This window comes from Eriocheir sinensis, chromosome 15 (genome assembly GCF_024679095.1).
Source record: "Eriocheir sinensis breed Jianghai 21 chromosome 15, ASM2467909v1, whole genome shotgun sequence".
Taxonomy (NCBI): domain Eukaryota; kingdom Metazoa; phylum Arthropoda; class Malacostraca; order Decapoda; family Varunidae; genus Eriocheir; species Eriocheir sinensis.
The window spans coordinates 1,637,501-1,652,500 of NC_066523.1; the positions used below are offsets into that span (position 1 = coordinate 1,637,501).

Below are 15,000 nucleotides of genomic sequence, written 5' to 3' on the forward strand. Positions count from 1 at the left end.
CTAGCTCTCTTTTCCTTCCTCTCTCTCTCTCTCTTCCTCCTTTCCTCCCTCCTCTCCTTACTCTCTCCTCATCTTCCTCTCCTCTTTATCTCCCTCTCCCATCCTCGTCTGTCCTTACTTTCTTCCCCTCTTCTTCCTTCTTACCTCCATTCTCTTCTACTTCTTCCTCCTTTCCTTCCTTCTCTCCTCACCTTCCCTCCTCCCTGGTTCTCTTTTTCATCCTTATTTCTTTACCTTCCTTCTCTTCTCCTTCCTATATCTCTCCTCCTCCTCCTCCTCCTCTTCTCCTTCCCTCCCTTCTTCCTCCTGTCTCTTCTCCCTCCTTCCTTCCTTTCTTCCTATCTCCTTACCTCCTCCATCTTGTTATTCCTCATATCCTTCACTTCTCTCCACCTACCTTCCTTTCCTCTCCTTCCCCTCTCTCCTTTCCTCCTCGTTTCCTTCTTCCTTTTCCTCATCCTTTCCTTCTTCCCTTCTCTCCTTCCAGCTTAACTTCTCATCTTTCTCTCTCCTTCCTCTTGACTTCCTTTTTCCTGTATCCTCCTTCCTCCTCTTTCTTTAATTCCATCCTCGTTATCTCCTCACATTCTCCTCTCATTCCACTTTGTTTTTATTTCCCTTTCTCTTCTTTGTCATCGTCCATTCTCCTCTTCCTCTTCTTCCTCCTTACTCATTTGCCTTCCTCTCGTCTTCTTTGTTTTTTCTTCTTCTTTTTCCTCCTTCCTCTCCTTTGTCCTTACTTCCTTCTGTTCTTTTCTCTTTCACCTTATGTTCTTCTTCTCTCTCGTCTTTATCTCCTTCCCTCCTCCTCTTCATCATCATTATTATTATTATTATTATTATTAGTAGTAGTAGTAGTAGTAGTAGCAGTAGTGATGTATGTAAGTAAGTGTTTTCCTTTCTTTTACTTTCTTTCTTTTCCTACTTTTTATTACTACTGAGAGCGTTTTTCCTTCTTTTCCTTTAATTTCTCTTCCTACTTTTCCTTTGTCGCACGTAAGTTATTTTCCTCTTTATACTTGGCGTGAAAATAAAGAGCCTGAAATATCCTAAAGTGACGTTGTTGCAGGAAAATGAAAAAGAAAAGAAAAAAAGGAGTAAATTCGCAGCAGACATATTACTCGGCCGACACGAGAGATATATTTCCCGGCATTTGTTGCCCCGCCTTGAACGTAAATCTTGGCGCTCGTACGATACGGGTTGGGTTCTTCCTACTTCTCTTACCTTCCCTTGCCGTCACCTCCTTACTCGCTGTTAAAGTCTGCTGGTGAGCGAAATGGGTGTTGCACTGAACCTGGCGTTTTGGAAATAGTTAAACATACCTGTACCTCTACCTGTGCCTCCAGATATATATGTTCACCGGTATTGTATTGCGTGAATAACTCTTATTATAATTCTTTGATCGTTTTAAATTTGTACAACTAGAAGAGAGGCTATATGATTTTTTCTTTCTTTACGGAACTCAGATAATATTCACATCTCTGTCGCTCCTGTCAGAAAGTAACAAAAGCTCTTTCATAGCAATCTTTCATTACCCTACATCCTTCTCAATAGACGCAGACACACACACGCTCGTCTCTACAATGGTACTAAATCCTCTTCTCTCGGTCCCAGTAGGCTTCGAGCAAGGACATTCAGTATTCTGCCGCCTTACACAGCATCACGATCACACGGCCAACGCAATGCTCACGACCTTTCTGTAATACTCTTCATCCTCCTCTACTCTGCCTTTTCTTCTTTCTGTGTTGCCTTCTCCTCCTCTCTCCTTCCTTTTCTTCTTTCTGTGTCTTCTTCTTCCTCCTCTTCTTCTTCTTCTTCCTCCTCTTCTTGCTCTTCTGCTCTTCCTCTTCCTGCTTCTCTTCCTCCTTCCCTTCTCCCTTCCTCTTCCTCCTCCCTGCTTTTCTTTCTCCTTCTCCCTTCTTCTCTCTCCATTTTCCTTCATTCCCTTCCCTCCTTTCTCTCTCTTCCTCATCTCCCCCTTCCTCTCCCTCCCTCCTTCCTTTTCATTCTCTCTTCCTCTTCCTCCTCCTTCCTTTCCTCTCCCTTTCTCCTCTCCTCTCCAGATCAAGAGGAAGGAAAGAGGAAGAGGGATTATCCATCTCTTATTATTCCTTCTCAAAATTCTAAAATCACTTCTTCGTGTGGGGTTGATTTTTCTCCTCTCCTCATTTTTCTGGATTGGGATATGATGGGATGGGTCTCTCTCTCTCTCTCTCTCTCTCTCTCTCTCTCTCTCTCTCTCTCTCTCTCTCTCGCTCCATATGAAGAAAGTTTCCTCGCTTATTGTTTGTTTGTTTGTTTGTTTTCCTCCTTCGTCACCTCTTACCTGTCTGTCTGTCTGTCTGTCTATTGTTTCTTTCTGTACCATTCTTTCTTCCTCCTCCCCCTTCGCTGGTCTTTATTTTCTTTGTTATTGTGTTTATCTGTTTTTTTTCCTAACTCTCCCATTTGTTTTTGTCTAATTTCCATCTTTCCTTCATTCTCCCCGTTTATGAAATCTTCCAAACTCTTCCATATGTCTTTCTGTTAGTTCCTCCTTCATTACTTGACTCCCTCTGTTTGTCAGCTCTTCCATCTTCTTTCGTATGTCATTTCGCCTTTCCTTTCGTTATTCTGTACGTTTGTTTCTCCGGCTATCCCTTCGTCAGCGTCACAGCCCATCGTTGTTTTAGGCTTCACTTCACAAGCTGCTCGAAGTGGACGTACTCTATCCCTAGGTAACACACACAAGCACTGAAGTGGACGTAACTCTATCCCTCTCTAATGGCTATCCCTTCGTCAGCGTCACAGCCCATCGTTCATTGCCTCTCCGATTCTTGCCTCACTCAGAATCATGTTTTTAGGTTGCTCATAACTTCACACACACAAGCTCGAAGTGGACGTAACTCTATCCCTCGCTAAACGGATGAGGATCTCCTTTTGTTATTCTGTACGTTTGTCTCTCTGGCTCTCCCTTCGTCAGCGTCACAGCCCATCGTTCATTGCCTCTCCGATTCTTGCCTCACTAAGAATCATGTTTTTAGGTTGCTCATAACTTCACACACACAAGCTAGAAGTGGACGTAACTCTATCCCTCTCTAAACGGATGAGGGTCTTCTTTCGTTATACTGTACGTGTGTCTCTGTGGCTCTCCCTTCGTCAGCGTCACAGCCCATCGTTCATTGCCTCTCCGATTCATGCCTCACTAAGAATCATGTTTTTAGGCTGCTCATAACTTCACACACACAAGCTAGAAGTGGACGTAACTCTGTCCCTCGCTAAACGGATGAGGATCTCCTTTCGTTATACTGTACGTTTGTCTCTCTGGCTCTCCCTTCGTCAGTGTCACAGCCCATCGTTCATTACCTCTCCGACTCTTGCCTCACTAAGAATCATGTCTTTACGATTGCTCATAGGCTGGAAGTGAACGCAACTCAATGCCATTCTTATTATTAGTGATGTAAGTGTGTGTGTGTTTTCTTTAATTTCCTTAATTTCTTTCTTTTCCTGCTTTTTATTTTTACTCTCTAAACGGATGAGGGTCAAACAGTGAGGTTAATTCAGATGTAGATACAAATTCCTTTCCGTCTTGAGCTCCTGGGTGTGTGTGGGTGTAGGTGGGTGTTGAATAGCTGACCTTTTGTATGATTTTATATAGTTGTTGTTTTTTCCAGCGGTTTCTCGGACTCTCCAAACGGCTGCTTCATAATCGTATTCGTCACATATTTTTCCTGTAATTGTCGTTTTTTTATTTTTTTTTTATTTTTTTTTATTTATTTATTATTTTTTTTAAGTGACGCCCAAGAACGTCAAGTAGCTTCCCGTTCTGTATGACTTAGTGGGAACGTAGTGAGTTACTGATGAGAGGAAGCAGAAAAATGATGAGGAGTAAAACATTAAGAAGAGATTTGGTAAGATTTAGTTAGGAGTTGAAAGATACGGCTTCCTCCTCCTCTTCCTCCTCCTCCTTCTCCTCTTCCTCCGCCTCTGTAGTCAGGATCCGCAGTAGAACATGTGAGAGAAGATAAAAATAGAAGAAAAAAAAAAGAAGTGAAGTGAAGTATACAGAGCCAAGCAAAAAAAAAAATATATATATATACACTACAAGAAGCCGGGATAGTGTGTGTGTGTGTGTGTGTGTCGTAAAGGGATGAAAAAAAAATCTTTACCCCTACCGTAGCCTTGTGAGAGAGAGAGAGAGAGAGAGAGAGAGAGAGAGAGAGAGAGAGAGAGAGAGAGAGAGAGAGAGAGAGAGAGAGAGAGAGAGAGAGAGAGAGAGAGAGAGAGAGAGAGAGAATATCCAGCTCGAGTATGCGTACGTGGGAATGTTCACCGTATTTCTTTTCACGCAGAGCCGAGAAGCGAGATAAAAAGAAAAGTAAATATTTGATCCCAGCGAGAGACTACCGACTTGTACCAGCGACCGAGAGCTCTACAGAAACATTTTAAAAGAGTTAGCCTTTGTGTGAGTCTCTGTCTGTGTGTGTGTGTGTGTGTGTGTCTGTGTTCCTCCTCTATGCCATTTCTCTTTGTTTATTTTGAAAAGATTTAGTCTCGTATTATTAAACGTATCGGAACCTCGGATCGCCCGTTTGAAGAGTGGAGAAAAGGAAGAAAGATAAAGAGAAGGATAGACTGAAGAGAGAAAGGAAAGGAAGGGAAATAGGAGGAAGAGGAAGAGGAAGGGAAACCAGGAAGGAGAACGCGAGTGGAAGGGAGGAAAAAAAGGAAAAAGGAAAAGAAAGATACGGAGAGATAATTAGACGTGTATTAGAGAAAGAAAAGTTAGCCATTAGAGGAGAAGAAAGAGGAGGAGGAAGAGGAGAAGGAAAAGCAAGATGGTGAAATTTAGTGAAGAATGGAGGAGGAAATTGCGAAGAAAAGATGGAGGAGAAGAAAACGAAAAAAAGACAAAAGAAGAAAGAAAAACATTAAGGTCGCTTTTTCTTTTATTTTCTTCGTCTTTTCTTTTCGACACAAAATTTCCGGAGAATAAATTGGTTGATTCGCTGCCATGCTTTTCATTCTTGTTGTTGCTGTTGTTGTTGTTGTTGTTGTTGGTGGTGGTGGTGGTGGTGATGGTGGTGGTGATGATGGTGGTGGTGGTGGTGGTGATTGTGGTAGTGATGGTGGTGGTGGTAGTGGTGGTGGTGGTAGTGGTGGTGGTGGTGGTGGTGAAGATGGAGAGAGAGAGAGAGAGAGAGAGTTATAATTCCAGTAACACAAGAAAGGAAAATAATTAACAGATGTAAAAATTAGTTAATAAGAGGCATCAAATAATTAATAAATAAAAAAATACAGAAAGAAGGAAAGGAAGAAAAAAAAGGAAAAGCGGAAGTGAATGAACGTGAGTGCAAGAAGAATGGAACGTAAGAACGGACAAGAACAAATTAGAGGAGGAGGAGGAAAAGGAGAAGGAGGAGGAGGTAGTGGTGGTGATGGTGGTGGAGGACGTGAAGGAGGAGGAAAAATAAAGAAGAAAAAGAGGGAGACGAGGATTTTTAGACGAAGATGATGGGAAAAAGGAGAAAGAAAGTTTAGAAGGAAAAGAAAAGGAAAGAAAGAAGGAAATAATTATACAAAGGAAGAAAAGGAAAAGAAGGAAGATGAAAAAGATGCTGAAAAAAAGAAAGAAGGAAGGAAGAGGAAGTAGGAAAAGGTGGAGAAAGAAAAATAAAGAATGAGATGAGGAAAGAAGAGAAAGAAAGACGGTAAGGAAAGAAAGAAGAGAAAGAATAGAAGGAAGGAAAAGGAGGAAAACAAATAGCGATCAGGAAGAGGAAGAAAGAACGAAAGACAGAGAAAAGAAAGAAGAGGAAGGAGAGAAAAAGAGGAGGAAGATAAAAACGGACATCAGGAAGAGAAAGGAAGATAAAAAAGGAGGAGGAGGATAAGAAATGAGGTCAGGAAGAGAAAGACAGAAAGAATGAGAGAAAAGAATAGAATAAAAGAAAGAAAAGAGAAGAATAAATGTTGGAGGAGGAGGAAGATAAAAAAAAGGAGACCAGGAAGAGATATGAACAGACCAACACACACAGACACTTACAAGACCGGACGCCGAGTATAGAGAGACCGACCCTTCCGCCCTGACCACACACACACACACACACACACACACACACACACACACACACACACACACATCCCTTCCAGCATTAATACACCCCCTCTTCCTCCTCCTCCATTCCCCTTCCCTTCCCTTCCCTCCTCTTCCCTCCCCTCCTCTTCCCTTCCCCTTTCCCTCCCTTCCCCCTTATCTCCCTCCTCCTTTTCCCTCCTTCCCTCCTCTTCCCCCTCCTTTCCTTCTCTCCCTTCCCCTCCCCTCCTCCCCCTCCTTTCCTCCCCTTCCCTCCCTCCCTTCTGCGTCGCTAATATCGGTCCGCTCTGAATGAGAGAGAGAGAGAGAGAGAGAGAGAGAGAGAGAGAGAGAGAGAGAGAGAGAGAGAGAGAGAGACCATACTTACTGCGGCGATGCTCCGATGAGCTCACCAGCCCCCTCGCCCAGATCTTCCGGCGATGCCTGCAGAGCGGGGTGTGGCCTGCACAGTGGAAGGAGGCCAGAGTCACACACACAGAAAAAAATCCAGGTCCGAGCCAGGCAATTACAGGCCAATATCACTCCTCCCAATCATCAGCAAGATATTTGAGAGGATCATCGGGGAGCAATTGACATCCTTCCTCGAGGAAAACCACCTGCAGTCACCGAAGCAGTTTGGTTTTCGGAAGGCCGCTCTACCTCAGACCTCCTCCTTCTCCTCTCAAAGTCCTGGCATGACGCCCTTGATGACAGCCACCTCTCTCGTGATTGCCCTGGATATAGCTGGCGCGTTCGACTCCGTTTGGCACCGCGGTCTGACGGCGAAGCTACAGCAACTAGGCATCACGGGGACCTGCTGCGCCTGCTCTCAAACTACCTTTTAGGCAGGAGCCTCCGCGTAGCAGTCAACGGAAGCCCCTCGACCAGCTTCCTGGTGGAGGCCTCCGTTCCACAGGGGTCCGTCCTTGGACCTATTCTGTGGAACATATACTTTAACGACCTCCTGCAAACCATCCCGGCAGCAAGCTTACGCCGACGACTGCACCCTCTCCAGAACATACAAGAGAGGAGGCCCAGGACGTGATAGAGTCCGTCAACAGACAGTTGGCAGACATAATGGCCTGGGGAAAGAGGTGGCAAGTCAGGTTTGCCCCTGACAAAACCCAGGCCATGGTAATATCACGTTCTCGGGAGGACGCGAGGCAACTCCACGGCAGACTGAGATTCGGGAATGACACCATTCCTCTGCAGTCCAGCGTCGACATCCTGGGCGTGGAGGTGGACTCCCAGCTGCGGTTTGACCGTCACCTTGAAAGGGTGGCGCAAAAAGCCTCCCAGAAGGTGAACCTCCTGCGCCGCATGAAGAACCTCCTCGATGCTGAAGGCCTGAACACCCTCTATAAGGCACAAGTCCGTCCAGTGATGGAGTATGCACCGCTCACCTGGATGGCCAGCGCCCGCTGCCACCTCAACCTGCTAGACAAGGTGCAGAGGAGGGCTGAACGCCTCATCAACGGCACCCAGCACCACCGACCGAGCCAGTGGGAGACACAGCGACAACAACAACAACAACAACACCCACACGAAGGAAGGGCAAGACCAGCCACGAACCAGCTGAATAGCCTGGAGCACCGTCGCCGCGTCGCTGCCCTGACGGTGCTACACAAGGCACAAGTGGGCCTAGTGCCCCACCTGACGGACCTGAGGGCTACCTGGAGGAGGTCTGAGCGCAGCACGAGAACGGTGCTGAGCAACGCCTCCCTCCTGGAAGTGCCAATGGCCCGCTCCAGCACCCACCAACGTGCCTTCTCCATCGCAGCGGTGGTGTGGTGGAACAACCTCACTGCTGATGTGGATGTGACACAACTGTCCACTCAGCAGATGAAGGTTGCGTCCCACAGGTGGCTACTCCTACACCCACCGTAAACATGTATATATATATAATTGTATAATATATTGTATAATAATTGTATAATATAATCGGCAGAAGCTTTTAAATAGCTCCCCAACGGTCGGGGGAACTTTAGCATAGACAAATAATACTGCCATGTACTAATGTACTGAACATGTTTAAATAAAAAAAAGAGAGAGAGAGAGAGAGAGAGAGAGAGAGAGAGAGAGAGAGAGAGAGCGTTAAGTAGTTTGCAGGATTAGTCGGTTGGAAAAGCAGATACACACACACACACACACACACACACACACACACACACACACACACACACAGAGAGAGAGAGAGAGAGAGAGAGAGAGAGAGAGATTCACTTCCACATCGTTATTCTCTTTATTATTATTATTATTATTATTATTATTATTATTATTATTTTGATTTTAGGAAAGTTTGGGAAAGTCTTTAAAACCTCTTCATCGATTTTTCTTTCTCCTCCTCCTCCTCCTCCTCCTCCTCCTCCTCCTCCTCCTCCATTCACCGACATTTCTTCACATCCTCTTCTCTCCTCCTTCATTATCCTCTTCTTCCTCCTCATCCTCTTAGTTCGTCACGCTCCTCTTGCTTCCTCTTCCTCCTCTTCCTCCTTCTCCTCCTCTTCTTTTTTCTTCGTCTTTTTTGTGTATGCGAATTTCCTTCTAGTTGTTTTTTCTCTTCACCTCCAATTAGTGTCTCTCTCTCTCTCTCTCTCTCTCTCTCTCTCTCTCTCTCTCTCTCTCTCTCTCTCTCTCTCTCTCTCAGATTTATTGCATTCTCTTTTTTTTACTTTCTTTTTCTTTCTGTATCTATCCTTCTGCATCTGTTTCTCTTTTCTCTATTTCTTTATTTATTTCTTCTTTCTCTTGTTTGTTTGTCTCCTTGATCGCTTTCTTGTTTACTCTCTCTCTCTCTCTCTCTCTCTCTCTCTCTCTCTCTCTCTCTCTCTCTCTCTCCGCTTATTCTTCTTCCTTCGCCCATTCTCTTTCTTTCCGTTTTCCTTCTTTTATCTCCCAAACTTTATTAAACGTCATTTTGTTTGTTTTTCTACTTCGTCTTCCGTCTCTTTAACTTCATCTCTTTGATCTCTCCTCCTCCTCTTCCTTCTCTCTTCCTCCTCCTCTTCTTATTCCATCTCAAGGTCTGAATGGAACTGTGTCGATTTTATATATATTTTTTTCTTCCTCAACTTTTTCTTTTCCTTTAAATATCTTCGACTTCCTTTACTTTTTCCTTTCCTTTGCTTGCTTTTCTCTCCCTTTGTTTTGCAGTAACTTGAAGGTCTAATTGGAAGAGACCTCGGCATCACTTTAGGTTTTAGTTGGCGCTATTGTCAACGGAGAGAAAGAAGAGGAGGAGGAGGAGGAGGAGGAGAAGTTTTTGGGATAGAAATTGCTGAAGGGGAGAGGAAGAAGAAGAAGAAGAAGAAGAAGAAGAAGAAGAAGAAGAAGGAGGAGGAGGAGGAGGAGAATAAAAAGAAGAAGGAAGACTCGAGAAGAGAGAGAGAGAGAGAGAGAGAGAGAGAGAAGAGAAGGAGATCAGGGGTGCACAGAAGAATGGAGAGAGAGTGAAAAGAAAGGAAAAAAAGAGAGGAAAGAAGGTCAGGAGAGGGAGAGAGAAACGAAGGGATTGGAGGAGAGAGGAAAAATGGAGGAGAGGAGGAAGGAAGCACACATGTTGCTCGTACACAAGAGATAGATAGAATGATAGATAGATAGAAAGTGATAGATTGATATAGATAAAGAGAAATTGATATAGATAGATACAGAAAGTGATAGATAGTTAGATAGATAGAAAGAAAGAGAGAGAGAGAGAGAGAGAGAGAGAGAGAGAGAAAGAACCGAATAAGGAAGTGAAGGAGAAAAAAAAGAAGAGAAAAAGTGAAAAGAAGAAAAGAGCCGAATTAATAGGAAGACAAACACGAAGAAAACGACGAGGAAGAAGAAAATTAAAAGAAAAATTGAGCGAAGTTAGAAAAAAAAAAACAGATATACATGGAGAGAGAACTTAACAATATACATAAAAAAAAAGATGATCTGTAAACGAATAAAACAGACACAGAGCGAGATAAAAGCTATACAAAGGAAGGTTATTAATAGACGAAGTAAGGACAAAAACGAAGGAAATAGAACGTTAATACTAAAAGGAAAATGCAATAGGTGACGAGAGTAACTTAGTAAGGAATAATCTAGTGTCTAATGAGGCTAATCTAGGAAATTGAACTTATAGGGGATAGAGAACGGGAAGGAGGAGGAGGAGGAGGAGGAGGAGGACGAAGAAGAAGAAGAAGGAGTGGAATAATGTAAGGGAAGGGATAATCTAGTATCATATGAGGCTAGTCTAGGAAATAATAGCCACCCTTAACGCCTTCGTATGGAGCTTATAGGGGATACTGAGCGCTAAGGAGGAGGAGGAGGAGGAGGACGAAGAAGAGTGGAATAATATAAGGGAAAAATAGACATTAAATAGAAGAGGATGCAGAAAGAGAAAAAAAGAAGAGAGGATATGAAAAAAAAGGAAAGAAAATGGAGAGAAAAAAAAATAGAGAAAATTGAAAAGGAAACAAAGATAGAGGAAGGGAAGAAAGAAATGGAAGAAGAAGGGGAGTGGAAGAGGGAAGAATGTAGATGGAAGACTGAAAGAAAATGAAGGAGAGGAAGAAAAATATGCAGAAACACTCGCCATATTATTATTATTATTATTATTATTATTATTATTATTATTATCATACCATTATTTCTCTTTTCTTCATCCTCTATTTATTTTATTCTCTTTACTCTTCCCTTACTTTCTTTATTCCACTTTTTCTTACCCTTTATTTCCATGTCCCTTCCTTTTTCTTTCTTCCTCCCTTTTTACATTCCCTTATCCTCCTCCTCCTCCACCTCCTCCCCTCTTCACCTTCCTCCCTTCCGCCAGGTGTCGATCAATTAACGCGTCCAGATTGGGTCGTTTGTGGCGGTAATTATCCATAAAGGTGAACGCCGCCGGAATATAACATACGCCTCGCCCCGGCATTTGCGGAGCTATTTTAGGACACGCGGTTCGGTCGGCTCAGAGGGAAAATATTTAAACGCGTGATCTATTTCGGTTCGGTTCTGGAGCTGGACGGGACACTCTATACACGCGCGAGTTCCGAAGTGGTGTTGATGTTCTTTTGTTTTAGACTCTTATAGAATGCGAACCCATGTCCCGTATGCTCAGAGGCTTTCATCACTCATAATAAACATTTTCAAAGGCCACAAATGAGATCAGTCGAGTTCTCATGAGTGTTTTCTTACGCTCATCCTGCAGAAGCCTTGGCAACCTATCACTAGACTCATAAAACTACCCATGGGAAACTCATAACAACCTCCACGATAACTTTACCAAATGTGTTAAAATCTGGGTCTCATCAGCGCCACGAGAGGGTGAAGTGTCGATAGTATTTTGTGTGAAGCTGTTTACGACTCTTTATCGGGGTTAGAGTGGACGCCGGAATGGAAGCCTCGCCAGTGAGCTCCGGTAATGAGTTTTGTAAGTGGTGAAGAGCGAGAGAGTGAGTGGGGAAGAGATGAGTTTGTAGGAGTGAAGGATATGAAGGAAAATGATTAAGGATAGGGAGACATGAAACAACTAGTGATGGAAGTAGGAAAATAAAGAAGGAATAAAGCATTTGTGAAGGGAAGGAGGAACAGAACAGGATTAAGGAAAAAGAAGAGGTGAGGGATCTGATGAAGGAAGGAAAAGGGCAAGGAAAGAAGGGATAATGAGATAGGGGATTATGGAAAGAGAGAAAAGGGAAGGAATGAACTTGGAATATGTTTTGCGGTGCTGAACTGTTATGGAAAGGAAAAGTACGGACCAGGAATAAGTTTTGGCTGTTGGAGATGGTACTTAGTGGTTTTTGTTCCAGGATAAATCAGTCATATATAATAAAGGCTCAAAAAAAAGAAGAAATATAATATTCATGACAACAATTTCTTTCTCCGATAAAGAAAATAGAAAATGAAAGGAATGATTTTTTTTTTTTTTTTTTTGAATGTTTTGACAAGAGAAGATATATACTGAGTAGAGAAAATATCGTTACCAGTTATTAAAGACAGCACTCACGGAACTCCTTTGCACCTTTTTTTATGAGTATAGGTAACAGTATCCAGTAAAAAATGCTTGTTGAAATCCCATACTTAGTAATCATGAACCTGGTGAACCTGACGTACTGAAACTCTTATGAAGCAACACTCTATGGGAACAGATATTGAGGAAGAGGAATGTGAGGAGGAGGTGAAGATATGAGCGAATTTTCGTCGTAGCCTTGATGAAAATACTTAAAGGAAACGAATTATTACGTACCACACAAACCAGGTGAACCGAGTAACCCTTTTGATCCAGTTCTGATTGAAAGGGAGGACACAGGGTTAAGGAAGAGGAAGAAGAAGAAAAGGAGGAAGTGTTGATAGGAAAGAGAATGGTCATAATTTCGAATACGTAAGGAAATGAGTTAATACCTATTGCATGAAGCAGGCGGACCAAATAACCCCTTGATCCAGTTCTTATTAGGGCGGCGAAGAGACATTGAGGAAGAGAAGGAGGTGTAGGTATGAGAATGTCCGTCGTAACCCTGATGAAATACTTAAAGAAAACGAATCCGTACGTACTTCATGACCCTAGTATTCCTTTGATCCAGTTTCATTTGGAAGGGAGGACGCGGGGTTAACGAAGAGGAGGAGGAGGATCAGGAAGAAGTGTTGGTATATGAGAGAGAATGTTTGTCGTAACCCTGATGAAATACTTAAAGAAAACGAATCCGTACTTACTTCTTGACCCTAGTATTCCTTTGATCCAGTTTCATTTGGAAGGGAGGACGCGGGGTTAACGAAGAGGAGAAGGAGGAGGAGGAAGAAGTCTAGGTATGAGAGAGAGAATGTTCATTGCAAATTCGAAATACTTGAAGGAAGCGAATCTATACGTAACTTCATGAACCAAGCGAACCAAGTAAACCTTTGATCCAGTTCTGATTGGAAGGGGGACAGATATTGAGGAAGAGGAGGAGGACGAGGAATAGGAAGAGGAAGAAGAGGAGGAGGTATAGGAAGGGGAGCAGGGAATCATCTCTCCCCAGAATTCCCCCAAAATAGTTTCAAGGACCACGGATTCCCAGAGCTCCCAAGTCCATGGTCTGATATGGTCCGAAACACAGGAAAGACATGATTTAGATGGTCTTAGTCAATCCTCTTTGCGGTTTCTAAGACTTCGTTGATACTGTAGGAAGAAAGGACTTTGGGGATAACTGTAGAGGGAGATGAGACTTAATAATTAACAAAACTATATTGATATGAACGTGAATGTCAGAGTTTTTTTAAGCAAGAAGAACTGAACCTCCATCTCTTCCTCCCTCACTCTTCCTTTTCCTCTTCCTCTTCCTTCTCTCTCATTCCTTAACCTTTCATTCTCTCCCCTTCCTTCCTCTTCCTCTTCTCCTTCTCTCCCATTTCTTACCATTTCATTCTCTCCCCTTTCTTTCTCTTCCATTTTCTCCCTTCTCTCCCTCCTCCATACCTTCCATTTTCTCTACCTTCCTCTCTCTCCCTCTCTACCTCACACTTCTTACGCTACCTTCTCTCTCCCTCTCTCACCTGCCTCTCACCTTTCCCCTTCCTCTTGATTCCCTAGTCTTAAAATAACTCTCCGCTTCCAGCTTGCCTTTTCATCTTGAGTCGACCCTCACTCTCCCCTCTCTTCACCCTACAGTACTTTGCCATTCATCCCCTCTCCTCCTCCTCCTCCTCCTCTCTCTCTCTCACCCCCTTTTCAGAATCCTCTATCTCATTAACCCTTTTTTCTCTGCCTTCCTTCATCATATCCCTTTTTTTCCCTTAATCCTATTCCGCCTTTCCTTCACAAATGCTCTTTTCCTTTTTTTATTTTCCTATTTCCTTCATTAAATGTCTCGTGTCTCTCTATCCTTAATCCTTTTCCTTCCTATCCTTTACTAATCCTTGCTTTCTTTTATCATATCCCGCCTTGCTTATCGTTCATTTCTTTATCTTTTTCTCTTGCTTATGTTGCTTTTTTGTCCTTTATTCTGTCCTTGCTTCCTTCCTTCCAACCTTCCTTCCTTCCTTCGCTTACCTATCCGAAGCTTCCCAAAACGACCCTCCCTAAATTTTCCCGCTGCTCCCACGTTTCATAAAAATTAGTTGTGTAAATATTCTTCTTGTTTTTGGTTAAGCCCACGATTTCATGTTTTCCTTCTTATTCAGATTTCTAAAGCAATAAAAACATTAAAAAATAGATCGACGTTTGCTTCTGAATGTCTTAGGAACGCCTCATGGATATTTATCAACAAGTGTCTTTGGAACTTATTCAACTATATAATGAGAAGAATATTTTATTGTTAGATATTTTTAGAGATATTTATATGAAGGAAAAAATAACAAATATCGCCTATGAAAATTTTGTTGAACGGTGACTTGGTGAAATATTAATTACTTTCTGAAGCAAACTTTTTTTTAAATATACAAGGTCGGTAGGTAGGTAGTTAGGCAGAATATTTCGGTTTTAATTAATATTCACACAAAGACCAGATTCTCGGCAGCTTCGGAGAATATTCACTTTTTCCGAAATCTTCTTGGTAAAGGGAAAAAAAAAAAAACGAGGTCAAACTTAATATCTAGCTGGTATACATGTCTCTTACGCGTATCAACCAGGACAGCTGCGCCCCTCCTCCCCTCTCTCTTTTTTCCGTTTTCTTTTTCCTTCTCTTCCTCTTTTCCCTCCGTCCGTCCCTACCTTCATCATCTTTCCATTACCTGAGTGTCACCTGTCTATTCTGTCCATCAAAGCCTCTCTCCCTCTCCCTCTCTCTCTCCTTTATACACTCTCTCGTCTTCTTCTTCCTCCTCCTCCTCCACCTCTTCCTCCTCTTCCTCTTCTTTTCTTCTCAATATCACCTTCCTCCTCCTTATCCCTTCCTGAATAGCTCTTATCTGGGTCTCTCTCTCTCTCTCTCTCTCTCTCTCTCTCTCTCTCTCTCTCTCTCTCTCTCTCTCTCTCTCTCTCTCTCTCTCTCTCTCTCTCTCTC

The 15,000-nt window shown here is 43.0% G+C and overlaps 1 protein-coding gene across 6 annotated transcripts in view; it reads left to right on the forward strand.

Annotated features, from left to right (window-relative positions):
• LOC126998756 (phosphofurin acidic cluster sorting protein 1-like) overlaps positions 1-15,000 on the forward strand; it is a 95,108-nt gene that overhangs the window by 1,122 nt on the left and 78,986 nt on the right. The window lies entirely within an intron of this gene.